Below are 12,552 nucleotides of genomic sequence, written 5' to 3' on the forward strand. Positions count from 1 at the left end.
TCATCTGCACAATTTCAAATTTATTTTGAAAACACAATTTTTAAAACTGCTTGAATTTTGAAAATACACATCCCATTGGCTTCTACAGCAGATGATTTTTCTTATTTGAGTTTTCCCTGAGAATTCAAGTTTGGAAAACTTATGTTTGAAAGTAATAGCAAAACTGTAAAAACTCAGCCTCAAAAGTTGATAAATCTGCCCCCTATTTTTGCAATAATGACTCTTTAAATATGTTTGCATATGACTGGGTTGCCATTTTGCTTGGCAAGCTGGAAAATGTTCCATAAGCAGTATCTCCAGTGGTTATAAATACATATGGGTCAAGGGTGTATGGGGAGTGTAGGGACCTACCCCCTACCCGCTCTTCTTACATTGAGTGCTGGCTTACACAGTCAGTCCTCAATCCATGGGGCATGCTGCAAGTCTTTGTGATCTAAAAAGAAGCATAGAGGCCTGAGACCATTCTTCACATGCCCCATTTGGTGTGTAAAGTAAAAAAAGAAAATGACTGTGCTTGCTCTTTTTGCACATTGAGTGGGGCATTGTAAATAAAATCTGGTAGTGAGAAGAAAACAGTTGCAGTTTTTTATGACATTACAAACTAAATAAAACCAAATAATGGCTATTGTCCTGAAAATAAACAATAACTTTATATATTTATAGAATTGAAACAATAAAGATTACTTAGGAAAAGAATAAAAACATGCATTTCCCCTTTAAGCTCAGCTAAATCTAACTTTTATTTTGTGTTGCTCTTGTACTTTCTTAGGCCAAGGTGAACAGAGCGGAAGTTTAAAAGTTCAGCTGCCTCTGTCGTATGGAATCCTTCCACAATTCCACTTTTATCTGTTTATTTTATCTGTTTCAGAGAATGTTCCAGTGCAGGCAGTGGTCTAATATTGTCCAATGGCTTTAAATAAAGTTGAAATATAGAGAATATTTCAGCTAAACTAATTAAAGAGGAATGTCTTCACACGCTGGCCCGGAGAGGGTGCTAACAATTTCATTGACACATACGTCAAAGCAACGGCAAAAACTGGCAGTAAAGTAAATGCACGTCCTTTGTAACCTAGAGAAAAGATTTGCTGTGTTTCTTAGGCAAAGAATAACGGATAAAAAATGTAAGACATATTTTTTGTTTTTTGTGGCAGGCACGAACATAGTATATACATTATATAAAAAAAAAATCTGGTCAACAAGTTTTTTTCTCTCTCATTAGAACTTCTTTGCCATTACAGGTTGGTGGGGGGGGGGGAATATGGGCCATTTTACAGGGGGCTTCAGAAAGACTACTGTACATCAGGAGTTTTAAATTGTAGGAAAGGCATTTAGTAGACCATTAGTGTTTTTTAACCCTTAGTTCTAGTCATTCCCTGGGTCTCTATTGTATTTATGACATTATTTAGTGGCACCAATGTTTCAGAGCCTTTCTGCAGACTTTTATTTATAGATAGAGACAAAGAAAAACAGTGCCGTAAGCATGGGGCAGATTTTGAAATTTAGCAGTTTCCAATTATATATCAACTGCTTCCACAATATGAGTATGAACAATCACCGGCCCACAGAATTTTCTCTATTTTAAATATATAAAATGTATATATACTTTTTGTTTGTTTAGTAAAATCAGTTTTTTTTTAACTGAGCCTTTTGAGAGTGGTACTTTTTTGTTGTTTTGCTATGTATAGCTGTATATATTAGTAATAGTGTGACACACTTACAGATAAACAATATCACTGCTCCCTTGTTCCTCAAAAAAAACATAACCATGTAGCAGAGATAGGAGCACTTGTTGGACTTTAAAAATGAAACAAAAATATTTTGGTCCTGAGAAAGGTCTTGAGAAAGGTCTTCTGAATAGTATTGAAACTTTGACCTAAATTAACATCTTTTTGTTCAATTTTGGAAGTCTTATGAGGGCTCCTATCTCTGCCACATGGATCTATCTATCTAGCTGCCCTTTAGAACACACCATAGGGTCCATTTACAGTTCCCCAAGCAGAGTGCAAAGTGCTTTTTAGGACTCATTTACAAGCTCGAGGGTGCAAGTGCAAGAGCACTAAAGGGTGCAAAAACACACAGAACTTGTTAAATGAGCGCCAAGGGCTTGTTGCTTTCTGCATGACGCATGGCTTAAACATCTTGTGCTTTGTACAGAAGGCAGTGTCAGACCTGATGGGGTTGGGCTCCTCACTTCCAGACTGTGTTAGATTCAAACAGCAGTCTACAGCCCTTTCCACTCAACACATGGGCAAAGTGCAAAAATGGCCAAAAACCACCTTTGTTTGCAATTTACACACTGCGTAGGGCATTCCTTCAATTAGAACTAAGTTTATAAATAAGATTTAAACACATTTTTGCACAAGAATCAAGTAACACAGTGCACTGTTCCTAAATGTAGGTATGGGATATTTTATCTAACATATTTGAGACCTGGGGTTTTCTGGATAAGGAGTCTTAAATATAAAGCATGCCTAAGGCTTCTAAAAAGCAATTACACATTAAGAATAATAGGTTTAAGTGTTATAGATTCCATTCCAGAATGTTAATAAAATATATGTATATAAAAATTTGCATATTTTCATGGACATTTGTAGCGACCAGTAGTGATTGGCTGGCTACAAATCTCTCCATTGCATCATCACGCTACCAGCTGAAAAAACAAGGTTTTGCCATGTCTCATGGTCCCTTATCTATTATCAGAATATACAGTCATGGGAGGTGATACAACTGCTTTTATAGTTCTGTACCTGATTTTGGTTTAAGGAATGGCAGGTACAATAAAACCTTTTTTTCTTGAAAAAAGGAAAGAATTTTTAACAGACTGTACAATTAAATAACACCGTGTTCATAATAAGTTACCATTTTTAAGATTCCCTATACATTTCTGCAAATCTTAATGTACTGTATATATACAGTGTTGCATAAATTGTCAGCTTTATATCAATAAATTACAATGATCATCTTTGACATACAAGGGCTTATTCACAAAAAGAAAAAGCATTTGCATAGTGCACACATACATGCTCTCTAGCAACATTCAGTGAGCACCAATGGGCCTCCCCCACATGCGCTTATGAAATTTTCACAATTGTGTGCCGGATGCAAGAGAACCCTGGAGTTACCAGCAGCCTTGACAGGGTTCCCATGTATTGGATTCTAATGCTGTTAGTGATGCCATCCTTACTATATGAGTGGTAACATGCACACAATTTACTAAAACACCCACTAATTGGCATCCATTTTGCTGCATTGCACACAATCTGCCTACTCCGGGGTGATGATGCTGCATTTCTGTGGACAAATGCTGGGGGTAAAAATGCATTTGGTATCATTAGCCCCAAGGACATTTGAGTTGCGGCTACACAGGAAATGTCCCAGGCCCTTTCAAGATTAAGAAAAAATGTTGGGGTCATTCAGAGAAACCTGTGGGGCACTACCAGAAATTGTTAGTGGTAATTAACTTAAGGAATATTTCCTGGGCAAGTTTCCTAGTACATAGCAAGCATAGTGTTGGCTACCGACTTTCTGCATCAGGAAATACATTCAATTCCTTAATCATAGGCACATTTTATTGAAATGAGGTGCAAAATGAAACCTCTTTGGCTGTAGACTTTTTTCCACCCTCTCTTGAGGCCATTGAGTTAAATATACATGTCAAATCCCTTTCTCTTAAAATCAGAGATGCAGATGTAGATATATATAATTATGCCTTCAGCCTGTATTTGGGCTCCCTTTCATTCCCCAAGTGCCTTTAAAATCCAATCTCTACTGAAGTGAGGAGCCACATTTATCTTATTTTTGGTTCAGAATCCTTCACGATCAAAATGATCAGATGTCTTTACCATTCTTTGTTCTTTTGCTTTTTTTTTAAACTAGCCGGATAAAATGTTCTTTTCCTCATGTTGCTGCTCTCTTTTTAAGTGCTAACAAGTGCTCTGTGGTAACAGAAAGATTTTATTTTCTTTCTTAGCTCCAGGGTTACCACCTTGGTAGGTGCGCAAAATCTTCCATCACTTCGTTCTGACATGTGTTCCGTCTACAAGGCAACTTGATTTAGCTAACAAAATGTAACATAAAATGCTGAGTGCCACTGCATCTTCTAAATTAAACTTCATAGGCTTCCATTGCTTTTATGTTTAAATCGAGAGCTCACTTTGACCAAGAGTGAAGGTTTGGTTGTGTCAAACACAGCAAACTATTGATCTGCTTTTCCTTCTACTAAGAAATATATGTAGCTCACCACAAAGATTTCTTTTTTTATGAAATATTGGAAAATGAATTAAGTAAATTAATCTGTAACCAGCACACAATATTCCAATTGTATGTTTATGGTTAGTTCTGTGTGACTTAGGGCATGGTCAGACGAAGCATAGCTTCGCTTCTCTCAGTCCTGCGCTTTTCTGCCTGGCTGAGAGATATTACAATATTAGTTATCTGTTCACTTTCAAATATAAATTTATCAATGCTGAGTAGATTTGTCTGATTTGTATAAGGAACTTGATGCTCCATACAAGGAACAGACAAACTTCTTGCAAATATGGATTTTGAAGACAGTAAATGTGTATGAATCCAGAGCATCACTGTATGTGTGATAAATCTAATAATACACAAACACACTGCTGCACACAGGGCTGCCAGTGAATCAGTCCTGCCACTTTAGATGAATGGTGTGCAATTGTACCTATTAATGCTGGGGAACCCTGGGTCAAGGGCCACCCTGGCCCTTGTATTAGCTGTAGGGTTCCCACAGCAGGGTGTGTCAATAGGTGCTCCTGACTTTCTCCTTGTGAATCAGGCTTGGAATGCATATTCCAAGGGACCCAACCCAATTTGTGTCAAAACGCAAGAATGACTACAATTGAGCTGAAATTATGGGAAAAAACACTTTTTTTATGGGTTTAAAAAACATGGTGATTGGCGTGGCCTCTACTATACCCAAATAAAAATGATGATGTTGCCAATACCTTCAGAATAAATACGTTTCCAACATATATCATAATAAGTGATCTATTAAAGAATCTTACCATACTGACAAATATAAATTAGTAAATATTGCTGTTGTACATCTTTTACCTTAAGCCATCATTTAGTGATGGGCTGGGTGCTCCCCCAGAGATCAGCTGACAGGAAATAATGCAGCTCTAACTGTAACAGGAAGTAGTGTGGGAGCAAAAGGCAAAACTTTGTCCATTAATTGGCTGATGTGACCTAGCATGTATGTATCTTGGTTTGTGTGAGTGTAGAGTAGCCCAATGACCCGTAGGGAAATGTAGGGAAGCAGGGGCATGACGGAGCCGTAGGGCAGACTTAGCCACTCCCAGTTGTAGGTGATCGGTGGATTTGTAGTATAGGTATAAATACCGAAAACCGTTCCCGCTTCTCAATCCATTTTAGGCAGCATAGTAAAACGCCCACCCTCCCTCCCTATAGAGGTGGTGGCAACGAGACGTTGTTGGCGGGGTGATTGAGTTGGGGGAAAACAATGGTTGGGTTAGGAAGGGAGTTTAGTAGTTAATTGGGGCTGGCATGCCTGGAACCTCAGGGTAAGAAAGTGGATCAGGAGGTGAGTTTTGTTGGGTAGGTGGTTCCGGGCTAGAAGGGCAGCTGGCGGCGCCAGTTGCGCTGCGCAGTTATTGGCTTGTTACGGTTTATGGTTATTCAAAAGTTGGTTGTTTGTTATACAAACATTTGTGTTATGTTTATGAGATGTTTTGTATCATATGTGTTCTTTATGATATGTTTTAAATTAAAACTTTGTTGTTATTAATAAATGTTCTGCGGCCATTTTATCCCAAGAATTGGTGTCTGTGTGTTTTTTGGGATTGGTAAGTAAAAGGGTTAAAGGGGGTTTGGGGTTGGAAGAAAGGCGGGTCAATACCTGTACCTCCAGATAGCAGAACATATACATAAGCAGAATGCAAAAATAGTTGCATGTAACAAAATGGACTTCACATGAATTTATAATCTCATTCCCCTCAATTGCTCACTATTGTGGGTGCATGAAAATAAGAGACTGAAAGCAATCTACTCTGAATGGATTTGCTAAGCATTTTGCAGTTATCTGTAACTCTAAAGTCACACTATAAAAGCACAGAAATGGGACTGAATTGTGCCTTGTGTTTTTGTAATTGCAGGCAACAAATCCTCTGTATTGAAGTGGTAACATACACTACTGGTGGGTGACATGAATATTCACATGGAAAAATGCTTGAAAATATTCCATCTGTCTGAGAAATCTTCTAACTGAAATTTCAACCATGTGCTGTGCCTTGCACAGTGAAATTATGAATATTATAATTCTGGGAACTACTTGAGAATGTGACAAGCCAGTAATTGGTTCGAGAATGTGACATAAGAGTCACAAATTGATAATTTAAATAATAGAACAGTAATTCTTGCAGTTCCGCTCCTTCTTTGCTGCTAGTGCCAGGATACTGGCTGCCGTACACTCCTAAATTCTGAGCTATCGTCCCTGGTGACATCAACTTTTAGTCAGGAGACACTTGTCAATGTCACTGGAAGCTCATATGAAGAAAAGTATATGTTTTATAGCACTGTTTTACATGAATAGTAAATTAGAACAGATCGAGGGTCACCTGTACCTGCTAGCTAGGATGCCCACAGCTGGAGTTCTGCAACAGTCTGCGCTCCTAAGGATGCCAATCCCTGCCTGGTGTTGAGAGGGCATTGGCTCTGGGACCCGTGGTGCGTAGCAAACAGTAAAAAGGAGAAATGATGTTGTCTTGCATAAGTATACTTTCATTCCTATCTTCTATCTTTTCAAAGCGCTGAAACTCAGAGGGGCCGATTCACTAAAGGTCGATAACGCTTATCGCATGCTTTTTTGTGTTAAAAATCATGCGATAATTAAGTCCTGATTCATCAAAGTCATTTCGCATGTTTTAAGACTCATATCGCATGTGCAAAAAAATGCACTTTATTTACCTCGCATTGCGTTAATTAGTGAACAGAAATAATACTAACGCATGATTCACAAACACATATGAAGCGTTAAACGCGCTAAATATCGCATTAGTCTGTGCAAACACCTACTTGGGGCAGGCGGTACTTAAAGAAAATTGTGGTTCGTGAGCTTTTGGCAACACAATAAGGACTTTGCAGTGGGATTTATTCAAGTATGTGTTGGCCCTAGAGTGATGCAGCCTCCAGTTTGCAGGGAAATGGTCATTTTCAGAACAGTATTTTTCCGAAAGTAATGGTTACGTGCGTAATATTGTGCGCTAATATAGCACATGGCAAAATATATTGCGCGCAGCACAAAAAAAGCGGCGGGAAATAATGCAAGAAAACGCTCATCGCGAGTTAAATGACGCAAAGAACATCGCTTCATAATTATGACACGTGTCCTTTTAGTGAATCAAGTGTTAAGTCGCAAAAAATAGGAAGCGGTAAAATTTTTAATGCGTGCTATAAATATCGCTCGTTTTATCGACCCCAAAATGTGATATTTTTATGTTACAAAAAACGTATTAAATATATTGGAATATGATTTTTGCAAATATTTTGTAGATACAATTTACCTAATTCCTGTCTGTTTTTTTCTACAATGACCCAGTCAATGCCCTGATCCAAATCCGTATCCAATTGAGAATCTGTGGCAATATTTGACACATTATGTGCTCGAGAGTCAGCTTTCTTGAATCACCTGTATAAAATGTACCTATATAAATGGAAAATAGTGACGAGCGAATCTGTTGCCATTTTGCTTCGAAATGACATGCCGAAAAATTTGCGAAACGACAACAGAGAAAATGTGGCGCATTAACAAAATTTTTTGAAGTGGGCAACAATTATTTGTTGTGCTGCAAATTTTTTCACTGTGAATTCACTGTGAATTCTTAAAATGTCAACTTTAATAACACGGCATTTTCAGCGCCATGATGTAAATATAGCAAAGAGAGCAACATGTCTGTGTAGAATATTTTGTTCAGAAAAATAAGAGAATTGGTCAAGGGTCTGAATACAAAGCTCTGTATACTGTGTAGCAGTTGTTATCTTTAGTATATACTATCGAGGATGTCCAACATTAGCTTGTATTCTTCTGACATTTATATGACAAAAGGTTTTCACTTTAATTTCATAGCATTTTTCTATCTGCAGGCCGTATATCTTTCTCCTTACTCTATGCAATAACAATTACCATTGTCACCTACAAGTGCATAAGGGAAAGGGGGTATAAAGGCAGTGTTTCCATAGTAACTGTAAGCTATATAAATATATAGATCAAATAGTTCACTAATCATTGGAATGATATGAGATGGCATTGTGGTCACATGGTGCTTAACAGAATAAATGTATTTAACAGTAACATTTTATTTTAGATGTAACGACACAGCTTTATTTAGGGCCTGTTTATAAAAGTTCAAGAAAAATAACCTGTGAATAAATCTTTTGTTACCAAAATTAAAACAGGCATTAAAAAGCTGCAAAATTGTAAAAACTGTGTAAAAAACTGATGCTGCTGTAAAACTTTTTCTGGGCTATGCCAGACCTAGAGTGGTACAGGTATTGGATCAGTTATCTGGAAACCTGCTCTCAGTTACAGGAAGGTCGTCTCCCGAAAACTCCATTTTAATCAAAGCCAGAATTTTAAACATTTTTTCTTTTTCTTTGTAATAACAAAACTTGATCCCAACTAAGATATAATGAATCTTTATTGGAGGTAAAACATTCCTACTGGGTTTAGTTAATGTTTAAATTATTTCTTAGTAGACTTAGGGGCAGATTCATCAAAGTACAAGTTCGAATCCCGAAACAGGTAAAATTTGGATTAGATATGATAATTTCTGATGATCGAAAATGTCATGAATTTGCTTATGAAAAAATTGTAATAGTCACGATAATATTGTATTGGTGATCCGAAAGTCGCAACATTTTCGTATCTGAACGATCATAAATGGCGGGAAAACCTTTCTGACTTTGATCCTTCTGTGCATGATTTTGGAAGCCTCCCATAGGAATCAATGGCACTCTGCAGCTCCAACCTGGCCCAAGGAAAGTCTCCCATAGGGCTCAATGGCACTCTGCAGCTCCAACCTGGCCCAAGGAAAGTCTCCCATAGGGCTCAATGGCACTCTGCAGCTCCAACCTGGCCCAAGGAAAGTCTCCCATAGGGCTCAATGGCACTCTGCAGCTCCAACCTGGCCCAAGGAAAGCCTCCCATAGGGCTCAATGGCACTCTGCAGCTCCAACTCGGCCCAAGGAAAGTCTCCCATAGGGCTCAATGGCACTCTGCAGCTCCAACCCGGCCCAAGGAAAGTCTCCCATAGGGCTCAATGGCACTCTGCAGCTCCAACTCGGCCCAAGGAAAGTCTCCCATAGGGCTCAATGGCACCCTGCAGCTCCAACCTGGCCCAAGGAAAGTCTCCCATAGGGCTCAATGGCACTCTGCAGCTCCAACCTGGCCCAAGGAAAGTCTCCCATAGGGCTTAATGGCACTCTGCAGCTCCAACCCGGCCCAAGGAAAGTCTCCCATAGGGCTCAATGGCACTCTGCAGCTCCAACCCGGCCCAAGGAAAGTCTCCCATAGGGCTCAATGGCACTCTGCAGCTCCAACCCGGCCCAAGGAAAGTCTCCCATAGGGCTCAATGGCACTCTGCAGCTCCAACCCGGCCCAAGGAAAGTCTCCCATAGGACTCAATGGCACTCTGCAGCTCCAACCTGGCCCAAGGAAAGTCTCCCATAGGGCTCAATGGCACTCTGCAGCTCCAACCCGGCCCAAGGAAAGTCTCCCATAGGGCTCAATGGCACTCTGCAGCTCCAACCCGGCCCAAGGAAAGTCTCCCATAGGACTCAATGGCACTCTGCAGCTCCAACCTGGCCCAAGGAAAGTCATGATACGGAAGTTCGAATGAATCCAAAACTTTCGTACTTGGAGCAACAAATACGATTTTGTCGCACAAATTGTTGCGCAAATTGTCGCAAGGTACAAAAAAGTTGCGCAAATTAATGAAAAAGTCGGAAAAAATATGCAACGAAAACTTAGAAATAATTTGATGTTTTTGTATAAATTTACTAAAATGCGTTTTTTTTTGGCCTTGAAACACAATATAGTATAAATTCAGAGTAATTGCCTTTCGAAAGTCACAAAATTTTCATGCCAAAAAGTTTGTTAATGCCACAAAAACCTTTCTGGCTTTGATGTTTTCCATGGGACTCAATGGTACTCGACAGATCATAAATGACTTAGGGGAGGGTATTATGAGTAATGTATCAGTGTTTGCAGATGACACAAAACTCTGCAGACCAGTCAATTCTATCCAGGATGTGACATCCCTGCAGCAGGATTTTGACCAACTGGCAATCTGGGCAGCTAAGTGGCAGATGAGATTTAATGTGGATAAATGTAAGGTCATGCACCTGGGATGTAAAAATATGCAAGCCCCTGTATACCCTTAATGGGACTGCACTAGGCAAATCCCTAATGGAGAAGGACCTTGGAGTCCTTGTAGATAATAAACTTGGCTGTAGCAAGCAATGCCAGGCAGCAGCTGCAAGGGCAAACAAGGTCTTGAGCTAAATTAAAAGGGGTATAGATCCACGGGAGGAGGGGGTTATTCTTCCCCTTTACAGAGTTAAGATTCAATTATATGCAATGTATGACACTATTCCCCTTACTAGTGGTAGGGTTATGGGCAGATTAGGAGTATTTTTTCCAATTTATGATTTCCTGATTTTAACAAATATGGGGTGTTAGTGCTCAGAGCTGTAAACTGTGCCAACACCCATATGAATCTCCACATGGATAATTATATTAGTGTTTTATTAAATGATGTATGCTTCTGCTCTGTAGAATGTATAGAATATTGAGAAAGCACGCACTATAGGCCTTATTTACAATGCCTCATTATTGTTTAGCATTAATGATAGTCATCACTCAGTAAAAAAAAAATGGGGAATTTCTTATTTAACAATTTCCTTTCTTTGCTGAAAGAAGTCATTCCAGCACAGAAAATATTTGTGTGAATCTACATGTGATTTGCAATGTGGAGTAAAGCCTGGGATAGGTGCCCAGCACTGCTGATGAGGGTACACTTCTCTAGAAGAAATGGATGCTAAGAGGTTGTATAGAGGCAAAGAGATAGGGAAAAGGTCTTATGGAACATGCAAGGGAATTCAAGAGAAGGGATACAGCTCTAGTTTGTATATGTGATGAGCAGAGGAGAAGATCATTGTAAGAGAAACATGAATAGTTTCATGAGAAAAACTTGACCTTTTATAATACTTCCCCAGTATGTTAGTGACTATAACTATCTTTTTTTAGTAAAACTCATAAAATCAAAATGTGAACAAAATTCTTCTAGACCGCAGCAAACTTTCCTAAGAAATGGAAGTGACTGGCTAATAATTATCTGTGGTTGCTAACAGTGCCCTTTGTTTGGAATGCTGGGAAAGTATCTGATACATGTTATAGATTTTCTTGATGAACATGCTTTGTCTAACAGGAAGGCATTCACTTGGAACCATTGCAGTAAGTGTTTCCAAGGCGACATTCATGAATGCGTGTTTCCGTGGTGATTCTTGTTACTGGGGAAATGCTTAACTGCCAGTCTTCATTGCGGAGTAGATAGTTCTGTGTAGACTTTTACATTAAGTCCACCTAAGATATCAAATAATGATGTGGTGTCCCCCTGCCCTTCCCTTGCTGTCCCCCTCCCCCACATCACAACTGTGCAGACTTCTTCTCCAATAGAGCAGTCCAATTCAGCTCGGGATACTTACGGCTATGTACAGGGGCTTAACTATAGAGGGAGCAAACCCTGCAGTTGCAGGGAGGCCCAGGAGTTTGGGGGGCCCAGTAAGGCCTTAATCAATGAGCAATTTCAATTTGTCTTGGTAAAATAGGTCAACTTAACAATGATCATGTGATCAGAAAAATGTCCCAATTCTTAATGAAAACCCAGCCTCCTAAAAGAGCTGTGCAAATGTTTTTCCTTGTTTTTGAATCTTTTTGCCATTTCATGTCAAATGGTGGCTGAGAGAGAAAAATGACCCCAGTATTGTTGTCGTGTAATTTTGTCAACATGGAAGATAATGAACTGCTATCTTTATGTGTAACTAGGTACAAGAAATAAGGCCACCAGTGTTGATTAAAGCATAGGCATGATACAGATGTTATAGAAATTAATTCTTTTAAGATGGTAAATGCGTGAAAGGGTTTTAGTTACAACCTAATCTAGTAGGGACTTAAATGTACAAGGTCATCCAATGTAAACTCCAGTGGATTTTCCCAAGAGAATACCCAAGAATTAAACCTCCATCCTTCTTAACTGAGCATCATAATGTTCTACAAAATAACCCCAAACTCTTCTGTGCTGAGACCTTCCTTGCATCAGGCTTGGTACCATATGCAGAAACCAAATGAGTGTTGGCTATTTCATCTCCCTTTGTACTACAGGTATAGGACCCATTATCCAGAATGCTCGGGACCAAGAGTATTCCGGATAAGGGGTCTTTCCATAATTTGGATCTCCATACCTTAAGTCTACTAAAAATTCAATAAAATATTAATCAAACCCAATAGGATTGTTG

Source organism: Xenopus tropicalis, chromosome 1 (genome assembly GCF_000004195.4).
Source record: "Xenopus tropicalis strain Nigerian chromosome 1, UCB_Xtro_10.0, whole genome shotgun sequence".
Classification (NCBI taxonomy): domain Eukaryota; kingdom Metazoa; phylum Chordata; class Amphibia; order Anura; family Pipidae; genus Xenopus; species Xenopus tropicalis.